The sequence below is a fragment of the Panthera uncia genome, chromosome B1, assembly GCF_023721935.1.
Source record: "Panthera uncia isolate 11264 chromosome B1, Puncia_PCG_1.0, whole genome shotgun sequence".
Taxonomy (NCBI): domain Eukaryota; kingdom Metazoa; phylum Chordata; class Mammalia; order Carnivora; family Felidae; genus Panthera; species Panthera uncia.
In genome coordinates, this window is record NC_064811.1 from 130,124,803 (window position 1) to 130,145,393 (window position 20,591).

General features: G+C 39.6%; 1 protein-coding gene across 4 annotated transcripts in view; it reads left to right on the top strand.

The window, feature by feature from the left end:
* Nucleotides 1–7,901: 7,901 nt before the first annotated feature.
* Nucleotides 7,902–20,591, top strand: part of GUCY1A1 (guanylate cyclase 1 soluble subunit alpha 1) — a 61,830-nt gene continuing 49,140 nt past the window's right edge. The window contains exon 1 of one of the 4 annotated variants that reach the window (XM_049632316.1): nt 7,902–7,991. The gene's annotated coding sequence lies outside the window, so the exon portion shown is untranslated. Of the gene's footprint in view, nt 7,992–8,194; nt 8,580–14,318; nt 14,843–14,885; nt 15,344–20,591 lie in introns of those variants that run through there. The other 3 variants (XM_049632318.1, XM_049632321.1, XM_049632319.1) reach the window with 3 other exon arrangements.

Sequence of the window (20,591 nt, forward strand, 5' to 3'; positions counted from 1 at the left end):
TTGCTTACCAATATACTCCCAATGCTTTGCCTACCTCTTCAGCAATCTTCCTAGCTCTGTTCTTCCCTTCCTTCATTCTTTCTCTCTCTGTTTCCCTTTTCTTTCTATAAATACATAATTCATAGAGAACATACTACCCTTATTTAATTAACCAGTCTACTAAAAAATAGAGCTATTGACTTTTGTTCCCCACTGCTTACTTGGTAGCTTAAAACTAATGTCAAGCAAATAATTTAAGAGAATATATACACAGTTTGAAGTGCAAGTGTTGAAAATCCAAACCTATTGCATAATTGTGTCAGGAATATGTCCCTGTTCAAAGAATTCTCAACACTACCTTGAAATATTTGTTTCTGGGCATCATACTCAACCATCAAAATGATCCACAGGTGTTTGTTAAAAAGCAGGTTTCTGGGACCTACCAGTACCCAAAGAAACTGATTTTTTTTTAAATTTTTAAATGTTTATTTATTTTTGAGAGACAGAGTGCGAGTGGGGAAGGAGCATAGAGAGAGAGAGAAGACACAGAATCTGAAGCAGGATCCAGGCTCTGAGCCGTCAACACAGAGACCGACTTGGGGCTCGAACTCAGAACAGTGAAATCAAGACCTTGAGCCAAAGCCGGACACTTGACCAATTGAGCCATTCAGGCGCCCCATCAAAGAATCTGATTTAATACATCTGAACCGGGGTTCTTTATTTTGCATAATTAAGAAGCTCTTTGGAACATAACCAGAGTAATTCACACCTCAGGATTATGAACCAGATGGCCTGAGTCTGAGTCCTGTTTCTGTCACTTGTTAGCTGTGTGCTTTTGGGAAAGTTACTTAATCTTCCTATACCTCAATTTGTCATGTGTGAAGCAAATATAATCATAGTGCTTACCTCAAAGGATTACTGGAAGAAAAGAATGACCTAATGCATGTAGTGCTTTGAACTGTGTCTGGCACATATTTAATATCTTACCATGCCAACTATTACGATTCTTCTTGACAACTAAAATGTTAGAATCCCAGAAGTCATCCATTCTTCTTTTGATAACTTTGGTTGTTGTTAATGTTTTCAAATCAACTTTATTAGACAAATGTACATACGATAAAATACACTCATTTTAAGTGTGTAGTCCGATAAGTTTTAATACATGTATATACCCTCAGAACCACCGCCACCATCATGACATAAAACATTTTCATCACCCACAGAGTCACCTGTGCCCCTTTGCTGCCATCTTCCCACCCTGGCCCCAGGCAACTACTAATCATCCCTCTGTCATTACGGATTAACTTTGCCCTTTCTAGAATCCCATACAAAGGCAATCATGTAGGACATGTATTCTTTTATGTCTTCCCCACTTCCCCCAGCACAATGTTTTTGAGATCTATCCTTGTTATTCTTTGTATTAGTCGTTTCTTTTTTTTTTCTGTTGCTGAGTGGTATTCCATTATAGGAATATATCATAATTTGCTCATCCACTTATCTGTTGCTGGACATTTGAGTTGTTTCCAGTTTGGGGCTATTATAAATAGTCCAGATAACCTTTGCTAGAAGCTGGCACTAGCTTTTCTATTTAAAAAAATAGTAAAATAAGAGGCTCAGAAAACAGAATCTGTCTTTATATGGTCAATTATTTTGGAAAGTCTAGAAATCTTACAAAGGCATGGTAGGGAATGGAGACTTAGCTAGAGAAGAAATAGCAATATTGAAAAATAAGTGTGTTTTGAATTAAGTTAGAATGATAGCTTAACCGTAGCTATGGACTTTTTGTTTTGTTTCCACAGACATCATATCTGTGTATGGCTGAAATGTTCCTTTTACATGTGTCAGTTTTTACTTAAATGAAATATGTTTTACGAGGTGAAGAGTTACACTCAATAAATATCTTTGAGCAAGTGTCTCAAGTGTTTCCTTTGCAGTATTCATCAACCCATTCATCTTAAGGACTTCTACATCACTGTCTCCACTCTACATTTTCTTGTCAATTTTCTGAAGTCAACAGCAGTAAATATATGGAGGTCTGTAGGCTACGACGTTGGCCGCCTTTTGAAGCGCAATTCATGGAATACTACTGGTGCTACGTAACGATATTGGGGCTAAAAGAGTCAATGTGACTAGTACTTTAGGACATGAGCCTAGAATCTGGGGATCTGTTGTATCAGTATGTTCAACAGATTTTGCAAATATGAGAATCGAGAAAGCCGCTCCATGGCACCAAAGTACAGGGACATTACACGGACCTAGAAAAGGGTGGAATGGCGTCTGTTGCAGTCTCGATGAACTGAGGATGTCCGAAATCACCAATCCGGGTTCCGTTTTGCTTCATAGTTCCTCCTTTCAATTTCTCTTTCCTCTCACATTTGATAATAAGCAGCCAGAAAAGCCCAAGCCACGCGTTCAACACTTTGCTTAGAAATCTCCGCTAAACGTTCAAATTCATTCTTTCTGCAAACCTGCAGACTCCAGTTCAGCTAAGTGTCCTGCCAGTGTATAAGGATAAGCCTTTCCTTAAGCCTTTCCTCCAGTTTCCAGTAACGGATTCGTCATCTCCATCTATGGCCTCACTGGCAGCGCTTTTAACATCATAGTTCGACCAGTCAGATCACGACACGTTAAGTGCTCTGTAGAATGCTATAGGCTTTCCCAAACATGCTTCTACTTCTCCACCACGTGGGGTCCTCACTAGCAGAGTTAACAGCCATGTTTTCACTAACAGCTCATTCAAAGCAACTCAGGCTTTTAAAAAATCATATTCAATAAAATCCTTGCAGGCTTTGCTGATGCCCCATTTCAAAGCCACTTCCCCATTTCTAGGTGTTACCACCGCAGTTCACTCTCCAGTACCAATGTTGCCCACTGCTGCTGCAACAAATACCTGCAAACCTAGTTGCTTGAAACAAACAAACTGAGACTCTGAAATGAGTCTCATCAGATTAAAAATCAAAATATTGGCAGGGCTGCTTCTTTTCTGGAGGACTTCAGGGAGAATAGGATTTCTTACCTTAATCCCGTTTCTAGAGGCTGCACACATCCCTTGGTAATAACCCCTTTGCATCTTCCAGCCCAGCAATTGCTGGTCAGGTCTTTCTACACTGCATCCCTCTGACTCTAACCCTGACTGTCTTGTCTCCATTTTTCATTAAAAAATATTTTTTTAATGTTTATTTATTTTTGAGAAAGAGAGAGACAGAGTGTGAGCAGGGGAGGGGCAGAGAGAGAAGAGAGGGAAACACAGAATCTGAAGCAGGCTCCAGGGTCTGAGCTGTCAACACAGAGCCCAACACCGGGCTCAAACTCATGAGCCATGAGATCAGGACCTGAGCCAAAGTCGGATGCTTTACTGACTGAACCACTCAGGCTCCCCTCCAGTTTTCATTTATAAGGACCCTTGCGATTACAGTGTGTCATATGGCTCATCTAAGATAATCTCCCCATCTCAAGGTCAGTTGATTAGCAACCTTTTTTAAAAAAATTTTTTTCTTTTTCCTTTTAAAGTTTATTTATTTATTTTGAGAGAGAGAGAGAGAGAGAGAGAGAGAGAGAAAGAGAGAGATACAGCAGGGAGAGGGGCAGAGGGAGAGAGACAGAATCCCAAGCAGGCTGCACGCTGTCAGCACAGGAGCCCCATGCATGGCTGGAACTCATGAACCATGAGATCATGGCTTAAGCCGAAATCGAGAGTCAGACGCTCAACCAACTGAGCCACCCAGGCACCCCAAGCAATCTTAATTCTATGTGCAACCTAATTTCCCCTTGCCATATTGTAACATAGTCATAGTTTTCAGGGATGGCATGGGCATCTTTGGGCAAGGAGGGCACATTATTCTGCCTACCACCCTATTTACTGATAACAAACACCATCTGAGACAACATGGTGAACATTTCTGTCACCATTAGAATCTCTTGGAGTCCAAACTGCTTCATGAATGTCTATACCAGAGCTGGAAATTTAGGGACTCCAACTCTACATGGCCTTTTCCTAATTAATACTTCACATTCTAAAAGGGACATTTTGGAGTACTAACATGGCCCCCATAATTACAAGTTACTAATGTAAAGTCTGTCTAACTAGTTGTATTTCAAACGAATTGAAAGTAAATAAGCATAAATAAACATTTAAAAAATTTAGGAAGTAAATAATCTTAAGAAGGAAGAAAAAAAGAGTAATAAAGGGGAAAAAGATAATGAAGTTATCTTTCTTGTGTTTGACAAGTTATCCTGATTTGATAAACAGTACAATCAAGTAGTTTGTTGGCTAAAAAATAAAGTGAAGCTCTGCCTGTGACATATATTTAAAAAGGATATAAAATACAAAAGTATACAATGTTTCTCATATCTTCCCTCCTGCCACATTGCGCCCGCCCCCCCTCATTTCTCTCTCAATTCCCTTTGGTTTATGAAGTTGTGTTTGGTTCTTAAGTGGACCAAGAAGCCAGCAGAGATGACTTAATTAGTCTCATTACTTTATTTAAACTGACTTGGTAATAATATTCCAGAAAAAAAAAAAAGATGCTCGTTCTCAAAATTCCTAGATTTCAACAGATTCATGCAACCTGTTTCTAGGTCTAGCATACTTAATGCATTGATATTAGATCAGGGCTTCTCGAACTTTAATATGCCTAAGACTCACCTGAAGATGTTGTGAAATGAATATTCTGATTCAGTAGGTTTGGAGTGAGGTCCAAGGCTCTGTATTTCTGACAAGAAGACAGGTCATGCTGATATTGCTGATATCTTGAGTAGCAAGGCGTTAGATCACATGTCTGGTTGCCATTGTCATTTGTAAGTGTGCAAAGAATACACATTTAAATGTTTCTGTGCTATCATCAATTGTGGATACAGGAAAAACAAAGCATTTTGAGAAGAAAAACTTGAGCTTTTCTGCCAAAGCTGACAAGAATACCAAGGATTGCTTTCAACCAAATATTTGTCCTTGTTAACATTTTTATTAAGTTGTCATGACAACTTTCTGATTCTCAATAAAGTGGAGACAAGTAGGCTTTAACCTACACATTATCTGTAAGACAGAAGAGCAGACCTGGAAGATGATGAAACACTCATATATGCATTTAGCCACTCAATAATTATTTTACTGAATCCCTCTTAGGAACCGTATACATTGCTACGCACTTGGCTACAAAGATTCCTTCCATAACAGCAGGGAACTCTTAACCTTTTGTCAGGGCGTATCAAACATTCAGATTAGAACATGTTTTTCACAATCACCCGGCACCCTAGATTGGCTGCTTTTCCCACACACCCCATTGCCTGGAAGTCGTAAAAGATGGGAGAAGGAGAATACAAGCTGAGAGTCTACCCTTGGTAAAACTGGTAGGCCCCTGCAGAGAGGACTGAAGTTAAACGTACTATGGATTCTGGTGTGCTATGGGATACCAGGATGGTAAAGGCAGAGAAGAATGGGTTAAGCAAGTCGTGTTCCAGGATGAAAGGAATATTGACAAGAGTAATGCCAGTAAAGAAACACAAAAACACAAACGCTGTTTTTATACAAGTCTTCCGTGCAGCAACTAGAAGACAGGCCAATGAGATCATTTGGCCCCAACTGATGTTTCCACTTTATCTTCCTATACTTTTTTTTTTTTTTTTCCCCATTTGCTTGGCATTTCTACCTAATGGCATCACTCTCTGTTTCTTGAATATTGGTCTTGATGCCTTCCCACCTCCATGCCCTTCTTCACAAGTTTCCCTTGGCCCAAAAACAAAACAAAATGAACAAACATTTCCTGTATTTCATCTTTTCTTAAAGATGACCAAATTTTTAAGGCCTAACTCTAATGCTGCTCTGTTAAGAAGTATTTCTCCTGTCAGAAGATAGCTGTTTGTCCTCTGAGCTTCCACATCATCAAATTTATTTTTTAACAATTATAGTAAGGGCCCTCTTCTAATGATGGTGTCCACTGAAAGAAAGCCAACCCCACAGTAGGTTGTCTTACTGAGGACTATAGCCTGGGACATAGTATTTCAGATTGCTCTGAAGAATTACTTCAAAGCTTGTTAGCTACAGAGAATTATATATACAAAAGGGAAAGGGGTACATGTGCTCACAAGTAGTTCTCCAGATACCTGTACATCATAAGGTGTAATTCTGTTGTAAAAATATGTATATACAGTTGTAAAATATAATGTAGTTATAAATGTAATATAGTTGTAAAAATTAAGGTTTTGTGCTTTCTACATAGACACAATGAAGATCCTTAGTCATCTCAATACATTATGTATCTATCATATCTGGTTGTGTAAAAATATTGTTTGCATGCCTCTACCTAACTGGTTTTCCAGTTCTTCCTGTTCTTCATTTCTCCTTGAGATCGCTTGTGACAATCACACAATGCTAACATAGTCACCTACCGCAGTTTTAGTGAACAATGCATTACTTGGTATTTATTTTTATTTTTTATTCTAGGTCTTAAATTCTAAGAGCACTGAAGACAAAAGCCCTACTGACTTAAGACATTTTCATGGGTTGGTTATAGGGGAAGAGAAGGTTTCAGATATGGTAGAACCAAAAAAATTCAAATTTATAGCTCTGAACTTTTTGCCTGATACTAAGGCAAAGTTTATTTAAATGCCTTTTTTAAAAAAATTAAATGACTTTTTTTCCCCTTCTTTGCTTATTCTGACTAATGTCTGCCATGAGGAGAGCATAGTCGACAAGGCTGGGAGAAAATTTTGCAAATGTGGTGAATCTAACATGAGACCAGATTATGTGGTGGGGTTTGGGAGAGATTTAAGAATTGTAGATAACCAAGAACAATGTTTCAGAGTTACTGAATTTGAAGAAGGATCACACGGTAATCATGATTAATTATGAATTCACAACGAAATAGCATAATGACATTTTTAAGTCAGAAAATTGACTCAAAATCAATTATCAGAATTTATTTTTCTGTGCTGGGATACACACACACCCAGCAGAACTAAATGCACTGAACCAAGCTGTATCAGAACTCTATTGGGAAGATGGTATATACTGTGCAACCATAAGGTTGCATTTGCAAAGGCGTAGATTGTTTTTAAACCTTTAAACCAGGACAGGAAAACCATCTGTGCTGAGATTAACTTCTCAGCAGAAATGTTGGAGGTTTTAACTACTGAAAACGACAGATCTTCCGGAGCAATGCATGGTGGAGAAGATTTGGGGGGCGGAGGGGGGAGCAGATTTTCCTTGAGTTCCCTCCTTTTGTTTTTGTTTTGTTTGTTTCTCTTTCTTTGTCCCTGCCCCTTCGTCTCAGTCTCCACACAGTAAGTGCTGGGATGGCGATGTGACGGCTGGAGAGGCCAGGACTCAGGTCCCCAGCCCTAGTCTGGGCGTAGTGGGTGGGACTCCAACACTGAGCTGATTTTCCAAAGCAGGTTTTTTCGAAGCTTTCCGACAGTTTCGCTGCTCTCGATCCCAGGCAAAAAGCCGAGAGCAGCTGGGGAGCCGCCCTAGGCGACCCATACCTGCGGCAGGCTGGGTCGGGGGAGAGGGGGCGGGGAGCGTCACGAGCCTCGGCAGGACCCAGACCCTGAGTGACCTCACCATGGTGCGTTTTAGTCGCTACTTTCTTTTTCAGTCTTTCGGTGTACAGAAGGGGAGGGATTCTGAAAAGAACTTGAATGCTGTAGGGAAAGGGATTATAAGGGATCCTTCGGGGTCAGCAGGCAGATACGGAGACAGGGAGGGACCACGGCCAGAACCGATTGAGTGTTTGGGAGCAGCGCGGGGAATACGGTTTGCAAGGCACGTCGCGTCCCGCCCAGCCTGTTGAGCAGGTAGACGGGAGTGAGCCCAAGCGTGAGTACCGCGGTCGCCTGTGCGGTAGGTGCACTCGAGCACGGACTGACAGGTGCCGCTGTAGGGTCCCCTCTCCCGCTCACCCTCGCTGGTTCCTGACGCCCACTCTCTTTCTGCGTTGGCAGTGGGGATTTGCGAGGCGCGCCCTGGAGCTGCCGGAGATCCCGAAACGCAGCCGCGAGGTCTGGGAAGCCAGCGAGTAAGTGGTCGTTGCGTGCCCACGCGGGTCGGGGCTCCCCAGAGGGGCAGTCCATCTGCCGAGGCTCCAGGGCTGGGTTCGTCCCCCTTCTCCTCCCTGGGGAGACTTCCATGCGCTCCCAGCTGCTCAGCCCCCGGGGGCCGGGGCGCGGTTCCCACGCTGGGGAGGAGCGAGGGAGCAGAGGAGACGGCGCCCGGGGGCCCGGCTCAGGGCCCGGGGGAGCTGCGGGGCCAGAGGGAAGAGGACTGAGGGGGTAGGCGCCGGGCCGCGCAGCGCCAGCGGCCGGGCTCGCACGGCCGGGGCGTGAGAACGCGCGGGGCGCGCTGGGGCCGCTGCTCTCCCACGGCCGGGGCGCCCGGGCCTCCGGCGCACGGGAGGTTCAGCTGCGGCAGAGCAAAGGGCGGCGGGGACCTCAGAGCCGGCCGGGGCTCGAGGCCGCGCCCCGGCTTTACCGCAACTTCACCCCGCCGGCTGCTGCGTGGGCGAGCCAATCGCCCTTCTGGAGAGCAAACCGCGAACGATTGCTGAATTGCTTAGACAAAGCATCCAGCAAACTTCCAGCCGGGCTGCTCGGGGCTCGATCGAAGAGTAAGTGTGTGCGTGTGCGTGTGCGTGTGTGTGTGCCCGCGCGCGCGCGCGCTCGCGGTCTATTGGCAGTCTAATTTCTGTTTTCATTGTGACCGCCGCGCTTCGGGGTAATGGTAAGCGGGGGATCACAGCAGCCTCTGCGCGTCGGGTCTGTGGCTGCAGCCTGTAGTGGTGAGCTGAGCAGCTTCGCTGTGGCGGTCGGTCGTGCGAGGGGCTGCGGTGCATCGTGATCATGTGATTCAGGCTATGGATTTCGTGCGTCTTTCTTTTGCTCGCTTATTTTCATATGGTTCTTCCTTCATTTTGCACTTGATAAAACAGTTTGTGTCTTCTGAAATAAACCACAGTGAACCTCTCACTTAACGGTAACTGGTCAAAGGCACCTTGGTTTACAATATATTGAAAATCCGTCTGAGTTTTAAATAGAAGAGGAGCTCTCTCTCTCTCTAGATATCTATATACATATGGGTTTTTTTGAGCTTTTGTTTTGTATCAGTAGTGATTTTTTTCAGGCTCAACCCTCCATTGGTGATATCATTAAAGGTCTGCCTACTTACTTGAACTACTCTTGGTGGGAACGTCATTAACCCTCTGGTGACAGATACATAAACGTTGAAGCACTTAATGGTGGAGATTTTCATATCTTGGTTCATAGTGCAGAAGTAATCTGTTGCTTTTCCGAAAATGGCTATGTTTTCTTTTCAAGAGGGGTCATTTCAGGTGCTATGTTATGAAGAGTGGTAAAAATCAAGAGCAACAAAAATATCACAACAGTATGAAAATCTAAAATTTAGAAGCAAACTTTAATTTGTCAAAAAGCCATATAAACTCTATTACTTTTTTTGTGAGATGGTCTGTGTTCTGTTTAGTTATTAACCAACTCAAGTCTGTATATCTGCTTCAAAGGGTCATGCAGCCCCTGATACTGTATTTAAACATTTGAGTCGCTCTATTTTTAGGTGGTAGTCCAGAGGGATCTTTGACTCAACAGAAAAATAAGAACTACAAAGTTAAAATATATAAGCTTTACTTCTTGTCACAACAATAGGCTTTCTACATAAAGACTGCAGACATAAACTAGGAAAATTCTAGAATAATTAGCGTTGTAATATTTAAACATTTCATATAACACTTGCATGTTTTTAAATGTATCAGGCAACTTAGGTTGGTGAAGTTTGTTTAGTAGAAATTTGTGATGAATAGATAGGTACATTCTGTTTCTTCTTGTACTGGGAGATCTCTTTCTAGTGTATGACATAGAAAATAAAAATTATATTTTTCTCTATTTGGAACCCAACAAAAAGATAAAGTGCTTATACATGGTGTGGTGTTTCAAAGTATATGAATATAAATAATCTCTTAAAGGCCCTTCCAGGTATAATATATCTAAGATAGTTTTCTGTCATTTAGAGAATGTGAAAGAAACTGTAAAGGTATTTGACTTATATCTGGCAACACCAAAGGAGAAAGAAATGTGGTAAACTTCAAAGCCTTAGTCCTTATATCTCTTATAACTATGGTTTATGAAACAATTTTGTTCTAAGGTGTCATTTTGAAAAACTGTTTTAATTAATATTGCACTAAAAGCTAAAGAAGTGATTAAACCATTATCATATGATTATGAATATGTAAATAAGATATTTTTGTGCCTAAATGTTAGCTGTTTTGTTGCAGACATTTTTCAAACAAAAAAGCCTCAAATCTTTAGTTAATATCATTTTTTTTTAATAAATTAAGATTAGATAACCTTGAATTTTGTCAGAAACCATGTCAGGGAAATTAAATCTTATATTTACACTTATACATTACATTTGCTAACAATTCATAATGACTATAGAGGGGATAATACTGATTTTTTTTACAAGTTAGTTTAAAACAATATAGATACCCAAAATGTCTGTAGTTAGTATTTTTTCAAAAATAGAAAAAAATTCAAATTAGCCTTAATGAATTTTTCCAGGTAAAGAGAAGTGGAAAGCTAAAGCAGTATTTGAATAAAGCAAAAAGCATGTTATTGATGGGAAAGTATTTTGGAGGAAATTAGTTATTCAGAATATTTTCTATATGTCAGATTTGCCAGGAAGTTGCTTAGCTTTTCTCTTTCATTTGCTAGGATATATAACTTTTATGGCACTAATTTTTACACCATTTGATTATAAATATTCATCCAAAAGTTGTTTAAGCAACTTTTCTTAAACATCACTACTTATTATTTTTCTGCATATTTGCAGAAAGATATTTTCTTTGTAAAATATTAATAATTGCAATAGTTTTAGTCTCCAGAACATCTAGATTTATTCAGTAAGTATTTATTAGGTGTTTATCCAATAAGTTTGTTTTGAGTATCTCTATCTTGACCTGATACAATAAGAACTTTGGGCAATTTTAGGGCTTTCTATGAACAAATTTAGTTGTTCATAGACTAGTTGACTTATTTGGGGTTGGGATAAGTTTTTGGCTATCCTGAATCATATTTGCTTATTTTATTTCTTTCAAACAGTTTGGAAGCGTCTGACCTATTTCATATTTTTTTTCTCTTTCCTGGGTTCAGGCCAACAGATTTTATCTTCCTATAGCCATGAGGGTTATTGAGTATGAATAGTTATTTGCAAGGAGTGAAGATAGGCCAGCTCCTTTCTCAGCCTACAGTAGAAGAGAATGATTATCTTATAAAATCTGAGGGTCTCTGGTCATGATTCCCCCTTGCTACAAAAATGTGATTTTAACTGCTTATAGTTACTCATGTCAATGACCTGAAATGCTTTCTGGCAATTCATACTTTTTTATAAAATGTACTCTCCCTTTCAGAAAATCAAAGGCAGCTCAAATTAATTAACTCACAGACCACCTCCTCCTCCTCAGTGTAGTAGGAATTAGCAAGAAGCCAACAGAAGATGATGGCTTTGAGAGGGAGCACCCTGGGGAAAGGAAGTTGGGCGAAGAAAAACTTCTTAATCCTGAAATTTTTTCCAGGTCTGACCTGTCTACATATATATCTCCTTTGTCTGCACCACACTGCATTAAAAATTCCTGTTAAGATGTCTGTATTGCCTACCAAACTCCCATCTCTTTCAGGATATTCAACCGTTGGATCTACAGTGCCTGGTACATAGTAGGTGTCTAATAAGATTAATTATGTTGTCTTTGTAATGATTGAATTAAGGTTTTTTTATGTCTTGATGCTATAAGTTATTTTGTTTAAGGATATAATTTTTTAAAAAAATATATTTGTTTTCCACTGACCTTCTGTGGAATATTATGGTCTTCATCATCCAGAGACACTGCTGTGCTTTTCTCTCATGGCATGCAGTCTGTTCAGAACTGCTTGTAAACTGTTATTTCTTTTATCATCATCCAGTTACCCTTTATCTTTTTTTTTTTTTTAAGTGTATTTATTTTTGAGAGAGAGAGACAGAAAGCAGGGGAAGGGCAGAGACAGAGGGAGACAGAGAATCAATCCCAAGCAGGCTCTGTGCTGTCAGCCCGGAGCCCGACACGGGGCTCAAACCCACAGACTGTGAGATCATGACCTGAGCCGAAACCAAGTGTCAGACACTTAACCGTGTGAGCCACCCACGTGCCTCTACCCTCTATCTTTTTAAATTTACATCCTTCACTCATGTTACCCTCGCCCCATTACCAGTGCTTTTTGATATCCTGAACATTCTCCTTTCCTCAGGAATCTAAAATAATGAAGGGTTTTCATCAGCTGTCATTGTTCGAAGACTCATTCAACATCTACGCGTCTGGCTTTCACAGCACCTTGGCCTGTTCTACTTCTGCTGGTCTCCTGGAGTCTGCTGGTATTTACCCATCTGGGTCTTCTCGTCGCTCAGGATTGCCCCAGCTGAACAGAAAGCTAAGAATTTCGTGTCCTTTCTTCCACAGCCTCTTATCCTTCCGATCCTTCCACTCATGCACAACTACCCAACATCCTTCTCTCCCGTTATTGTTCATTGGCCACGCCCAATTTGCGCATGTTTTCCTCTCTTTACTCACCACACTCATCTTGGACAGCAATGTCAACTCTGCTGCAGACTTCAGATCTCTAGCCACTGTACCTACCAGAATCTAGTTCATTCTGACTTCAGCTTAAGGGATGATTAACAGTGCTAGGAAGTTCTTTTATCCTCTCTTGGATAATTCCGTATCAAATTCTCCATCGTGCTTGTTTTAGATGTTTCCAGGTTTTCCAGCCCACCCACATTATCCTGATTTTTTTCATTCTTAGTGGATGACCTTATGTCCAGATTCACAGAGAATAGTAAGATCAGTCTAGGCAAACTATTTGTCAGGAATTATCTGGAACTTAGGAGGCATTTCTTTATTTGACCCATCCTAAGCATAAGAACTATTTTATTTTGTTTTATTTTTAATTTTTTAATGTTTCTATTTATTTTTGAGAGAGAGAGAGAGAGAGAAGAGAGAGAGACAGAGCATGAGCAGGGGAGGGGCAGAGAGAGAGGGAGACACAGACTCTGAAGCAGGCTCCAGGCTCTGAGCTGTCAGCACAGAGCCCAATGCGGGGCTCGAACTCGTGAACCGTAAGATCATGACCTGAGCCGAAGTCAGACAATTAACTGACTGAGCCACCCAGGTGCCCCAAGAATCCTTTTCTTATATTGAATGAAACTATTTAACACTGCAATATTCGTATCCTGATTTTTACGTCTTAGAGCACTTATACAAAATGCTTTTATATATGACAACTCCTGTGTCTCTATGGTAATATCCGGTTCATTCAACTCATCCTTAATTGACACGGTTTGTAAGTCTTATCATCAGGGAATTTCTCTTTTGGATGCATTCGTGTTTTTCTTAAAATGTGGTGCCCCGAGCTGAACATGGATGAGTGGACGGATACCATTGGATATATCTGATTATCTCCTCTGGATACCATATAGTAAATCATCCTAAAAATCGAATCTGTTTTTCCCCCCACTTTTTTTTACATCCACACTGTACTGTTTAATTATACATCCTTTTATCCATACTCTTCTGAAGATACACTTCTACTCAGTTATACATTTGGCCACTTAAGTTGGGACTTTTAAAGATGCTGCAATTAAATTTAATTTTTACCTTTAGTTAGCCTGTTGTTCCAGAAGGTCAAGGTGTTTTTGGATTCTGATTCCTTGATGAAGATTAGCCATTCTTCCCAATTCAGAGGCCGTAACAGATTTGATTATGATACAGTTAATGTCTTCATCCAAGTAACTGTTAAAAATGCTAACTGGAAGGACATCTGTCACGATCCTAGATACCTTCCTCTTCTTTATATGAGTCCGTGAGTTAGTAGTCCTCTTTACATGGATGTCCAACCAGTTATATCGTCAAGTAACTCTCTTTCTTTGGAGTCTGCATTCCTTCGTGTGGCCCAGGAGTGACAGGTGATAGACTTGGTCAAACTTCTTTCTAAAATGCATTTCCACTTTCTGCAGAATAGATCCCAAGTACCCTTATTAAGAACAAAAGGAAGGGGCGCCTGGGTGGCTCAGTCGGTTAAGCGTCCGACTTCGGCTCAGGTCATGATCTCACCGTCCGTGAGTTCGAGCCCTGCATCGGGCTCTGGGCTGACAGCTCAGAGCCTGGAGCCTGCTTCAGTTTCTGTGTCTCCCTCTCTCTCTGACCCTCCCCCATTCATGCTCTGTCTCTCTCTATCTCAAAAATAAATAAACATTAAAAAAAAAAGGAAATAACACTAGATCAATTTAGAATGATATGCTCCTTGAGACACTTCACTAGCTTGTAGGTAACAACACCTCACATTTTGAGTTGCCATACCGTACCATAGATTTAAAAATCTCTTGGGAATCATGCCTGGAATGAAATGTCAAGCTCTCTAGGCTGTAGTTGGTGGAATTCACCTTCTCTATTTTGAAAATTGAGGCAATGACTGGATTCTTTGTTCTCTATCAACACTCTTCTTCATTGTAATATTTTTAAAGATGATTTTAACTCTCCCCTTCTTTCATCCGCAAGTGCTTTCAGTACGTTGTAATGCCGTTTCTTCAAATGAATGGATTTAAACTCATTTAGAATATTTACCATCATTCCATATCTTGAACCTTAAATTTGTTATTTTGACTTTGGTCTTACTTTTGCCAGTATGAAAATTATTTTCTTGAGGAATGGGGATGAAATGAAAGTGGAGTAATTCTGCTGGACCAGTCATGTGCCATCATTTGAATTTTCTCACATCCCCCCCGGTCTTTGAACTCCTCATACACCTAATGCAAATGCCATCATCTCCACTTGATCTGGTAATAATAAAGAATTGAAAGAACTTTTTTTTTTTTGAATTTGTAATTTTTGGAAGCTTTGGCTTGTTTTATGTATTACGATACTCTTCTCAGAGGCTCAGTCCCTTTTTTGTACTTCTCACAATAAAGTTTATTATGGATTATGGTTGTCACTGTGGGACATACAAGCACAGTTTATGACACAGCCCCCGACTTGAGGGAATTTAAAGTCTGCCCGTAGAGATAACAGAACCCAGAGATAGTCTCAGAATTACACACGTCAGCACTTAACAATGAGCTTAATATTCGTGGTGCCTTTTTAATAAGTTCTGAAGAACTTGAAAGAGAAGGCGCTTTGCAGGATGGAAACATTGAAGGCTTTCTAGAGAGGATCTGGCTCTTAGCTGAGATTTTAAAAGAGGACCCATGTAGGACTTTGCAGGACCCGTAGGACTTAAATATAGAGAAGCGTGGGAAGAGTGTTCTGGGCAGAGGAAAAGAGAGGCGCGGTGCCGGAAGCAGGTGAGTGGGATGAGTGCGGGGTGCAGGTGTGCATGCGCGTCCACGTGGAACCGGGGTGTGAAGGGGGAAAGGGCACACCGAGACTTCTCAAGCACAACTTGGCAGTATTCCTTTGTGGAAAATCCTTCTACTCCTCCCTCTGCTTCTAGATCCCTTTTCCCTCTGCTCAGTTATCGAGAGGCCCATACCTACCCATCCTTCAAACCTCAAACTAGGCTCTACTTTCTCAGAAACTTTCCCTGACCTTCTGAGTCTCCGTGGAGTGTTTTGTTATGTTTTCCTTCAAGGCCCTGCACTTGCCCGTCATATGATCGTATCGTCCTGTAATTGCTTGCCGAATTGTCCGTTTTCACCATTACACTCCTTCCTATTCGGTGGCCAGAGGCGCCATTGCTGTTTAGTTCTCATTCTGTTCACAGACACCTAATAGAAGTGTCCCATGGATCATAAGCACTCAGTAAAAATGTGTGATGTGAGAGGGGCCTGCTTGGAGTGATGAGGCTATGCGGGGACTTATTTATAAAAAGATTTAAGGTAAAGAGAGGTTAGATTACAAAAGGCCAGGATGTCAGGCAGAGTTTTCGCTTTATTAGGTAATGTAGAACCATTTTGTTTTTTGAGTCTGGGGACAGGATACGGTATATTCCTGACTTTTAATTAGACCTTCATAAATCAATTAAAACTATTCAAAGCTTGATACGCATTTCTAGCTTTAACGAGGGATTATTTGGCTTCTTACCTTGCATCAGGTGTTTCCATCTGTGAGGTCGGGAAACCCTGTGACTTTAATGCCGTGTGTTTTATTAGAGAAGTTTTGTTATTTCACTAGTCTAATTTTGTTTGTAGGAACTGAAATTATTAGCTGCTAATTGTGCTCAATTTTCAATCATTTTGCAGCTTCAGATACTTACTATTATAAGTAGTCAAATGTTCTTTGGTTTATATTGTTAACACACAGGACAAGGGATTTCAATGTTCCACTGACATAATATAAACACTTAAGTTGTGTATTTGTGAACCTAGAGTTTAATTGATACAGCACAATGGGCGATTACAACTGTAGCATGGAAGAGATTTGGGTAAACACATTAACATTGTCAATACTTGATATGTAGTATTTAAAACAAGATATTCTTACACCAGATTAACATTCATTTGTAAATGTGATTAGCAAAGGCACTTTTCTCAGTGAAGATTCTTTGGGTAAAATTCCGTTTTTTAAATGTTTTAAAATATTCACAGTCACTAATTGTAAGTAACATTCCTCTTTCTCCACTTCTACCCCAAATAATAATTTAATATGCCATGCATCTATTTCTGGTTCTTTTTTTTTGTAGTGACTGATTTACAAGTAATTCTTAAGCTCATGTTGTGTTGTCTTATGCTTAAAAACATGTATATCGGCAACAGTATATAGAAAAGTTGTGATATTTCTTGCTAGAGTCTGTTCCTTGGGTTAGATACTAAATTATACCTAGTAGAATTTGCTGTCTTTCCCCCTCTCTTTCTTCCCCATTCTTGGAAGCTATAAGAATTTATCTTGACTTAGACTGGGTTACCACGTGCAACTCACCTGATGGCTTGGCCAAGGGCAAGAAGGTTGTATAAGAGGTATGTATATAAGGGGTATCATAAGACCATCTACCACAAAAGTTTTTCTTCCACTTGTCCTATACTCGGACAACTCCTTTGGATCGATGTAGTCCTTTGGATTTTATTTCTAGGAACCCTAGAATAACTTTGTTACTCAGAAGAGGAGTATAAACTTGTTTGCCCAATACCAAAAGTCACATTTATTATGTTGCCTTCTACCATCAATCAAGAGCATGGTTTCGTTGATGTAGACTTTTAAATATAAGAGAAAAAGAAAATTGAAAGACGTAGTATGCGTGACATAAATAAGAAAGGTAGATACCAGTAGGGGACATTGGGTGGCAATATGGTGCTCAAACAGGAAGAGTAAGGTTAAAAAAAGTAAAGAAGGTCCTGAAAAGAGTTGTTTCTTCACACTTTTGTTTCCTGTCCGAACTGGGGGCAGTTAGAACATCTCCCTCACCAGCATGTTGTGGCCTTGGTTATCTACACAAATCAAACCAGAGTCATATTGGTTGAGTTATTTTTATCTTAACATTGGATCTGTTTCAGTACATAGTGGAAATGGGTAGTTGTATGTTGTCTTAGTCTATTTTACACACAGTGAAATGGTACTTGGCTATGTTTCTTTACATTAACTGTCCTCGATAAATAGTCATTGGTCATTGTATGAGTATTAAGAATTTGCTGCATGCCACGTGTTAAAAGCCATTGTAAGTGATGTAAAAACATGCAGTGTTCATAATTTCAAGCAGGTATTCTGACAGCCTAACTTTTCTGTCTAACTCTGCTGTTCAGTGTTTGATTATTCTCTTACTTGAAATCTGTGTTATAGCCATATTGTCTTTGCTGTAACTGGGCACCAAACTCTTTTTTTGTTTCTGTCTTTGTCTTTTGAACGTATTTTTCTACTCCTTGGAATACCTTTCTTGTTTTCTATGCCTTATTATTTCTTACTTATTCTAGAAGACTCAACTCTTTTTTTTTTTTTTTTTTTTTGACGAAGCATTTACCAATGTACCATGTCAGATTTAGATGCAGATTTTCTGGGTCCCCATCACTTGTCACATGAGATCACATCTTAATTGAATTTGTGTGTTTTTATTCTGTCCACACCCCAATCCCTACGTGACACATTCCTTAAGGATCTAGTGGTGTTTTGTTTTTGTTTCTTTTTGTTTTGAATTCTTGAAACCTCATGTCTTAGAATGCAATGATAAAGGTGCTTAATAAATATTTCCAGGATATATGAACACACAAATGAATGGTTGGATGGATGAATGGATACATTGAGGGATTCTAGTAGAAGAAAGAGTAAAGATTTTAAGGGAAGATGAGGTAATTATAAAGAATTACCCTGGAGAAAGCATGTTGCTTTAGAGTCTAGAGCCATGCATAGACTTTGAAGAGGAAAGACATTGTCTTGTCCAGTATCACAGGGAAGGATCCATTGGATATAGAATTAGTGTCACATTAAGGTACAGCCTGTGGAAGAGTAAAGTGGTGTTACCCAACTGATTTGTGAGATATAAACCGAAAGTATATTATTTGTAAGTGCTAACTGTGCATTTGGTATAAGAACCCACAATAATTATATAATTGTCTGAAATAAAAAGTAATATTTTCTTAATATGAAAACAAAATATATAATTTATTATATTAAAACATATTAAAATATATTAAAACAAAATATAAAACAAAATCAGGTTTTTTGAAGTATATGAAAAAATTCCAGCCTTACTCTGGTACACAGTTGAAAAGGGAGGAGTGATTTAATAGTGTTTTCAGATAATTGTGGGGGAGCCTGAGTGGCTCAGTCAGTTAAGCATCCGACTTTGGCTCAGGCCATGATCTCACAGTGTGTGAGTTCAAGCCCCACATCTGCGCTGACAGCTCAGAGCCTGGAGATGCTTCAGATGCTGTGTCTCCCTCTCTCTCTGCTCCTTCCCTGTTCATGCTCTGTCTCTCTCCCTCTCTCAAAAAATAAATCAACATTAAAAAAATTTTTTTTAAAGATAATTGTAGATTTTTCTGGTGTAAAAAATTTCAAAATTTGAAATGATCATAACTTAAAGGTTACTTGCAATATGGGATACGAAACCACTAAGATCTGTGTTCTGTGAACGGATCCTTTATTAATATATGATTTTGTAACATCATGGTCATTGGAAAATACGGGTTCACTGAGCTTTTCAGATCTTCCAAATGTTGACACACTTTGCATTTTATCAAAAAACCACATTTGTTAATATCGCCGTGGCTGTCATCTGGAAAGAGTTTTAAGTATTGGGAGGATGTCAAGTCCACCATGGCAGGCGTAGATGGTACATTTGTGGCCTGAGAAAGTCTTCCAGTGTCATCTTTTCAAGCCAAGAGTGCATCCTTAAATATATGAAAGATACAAATACATTTCCCTTTAAATTGAAATAAATATTATCAACTTCTAAACTAACAGCTGAGTGAAAATTTAAAATTTAGAAAACTTTAACATAATTTAATATTACTACAAAACAAAACAGCAGAGTATAGTTGCTTTTTGTGTATACATGTAGGTGTAAGGAAGACTTGGGAATTTTGAAATAATAACACTGCACAATGATGAGGTTGCAGAGATAATAGCGAGTGTAACCAGTGATTTCTGAGAAGAGCACAGTGCAAGTTCTAAGAACAAACTGAGTTAATCCCTGAACACACATATATTTGTACACTAAATCCGCTACCTTAGAGAGTTCTTCACAAGCACACATTCCATTAGCTGGGAGAATGAGGACATTGTTAGATGTTGCATAGTTGGTGGAAAGCTGCACTGTGTGCCTTTGAGAGAATGAGAATGAAAAGCGCACATAATATCTCAGTACTGTAATGAAAACAGCTCCGATCTTACACACCCTTTAAAGGGTCTCGGGGGCATCCCCAAGAAGTTACAGACAACACTTTGAGAACTACTGTGCTGCTGCCTTAGATCAACCAAGCCTTGAACAATGTAGCAGAGAGGTGCCAGACTAATTTTGTACCTAATTTCAGAAAATAGGAGTCAACATTTTATTAAGCACATACTATATTCTAAGCACTGTTAAAACGGAATTAAAACGAAAACTTTACCGAGCCCCTTGAGAAATGTCCTACCTTATCACTTAATGTCCAGGTGACGAAATGGAGTCAAGAGCGGAAAAGTAATTTGCCTTAATGTCATACCTTCAGTTAGTGGTGGAACCAGTGTTTGTAGCTAAGCAGTGTCCATCCTCTTAAATACTATGCTTCACCATCTTTCCTGGATATATATGTTTTTCTGGTGGTTTGTAAATGATTTTGCATATGATCAATAGCATATTTGCTTTTACAGGGTCAAATGAGACTCTAGAGTTAGGTTTCAAAGACCTGTGAACTTCCAAATTAATGCATGAAACAGAAAATTAATGCATTTGAAAGAATTTTGATAGAAATTCAGTCAAATGAAAATAAAGTATCTTTAAGTTTTCCATCAGTCTAAAGTTATGATTGCAATAGTCAGGCAACTCTTTTCTTCACATATATTAACTCTTGAAGAATATTTTGTTGGATGTATAATTTAAGGGAAACAGGTTTGTTTTTTGTTTGTTTCCTTTCCTCAGTCCTTAATTTTTTGTTTCATTATTTGCTAGTTTCCATGATTCTT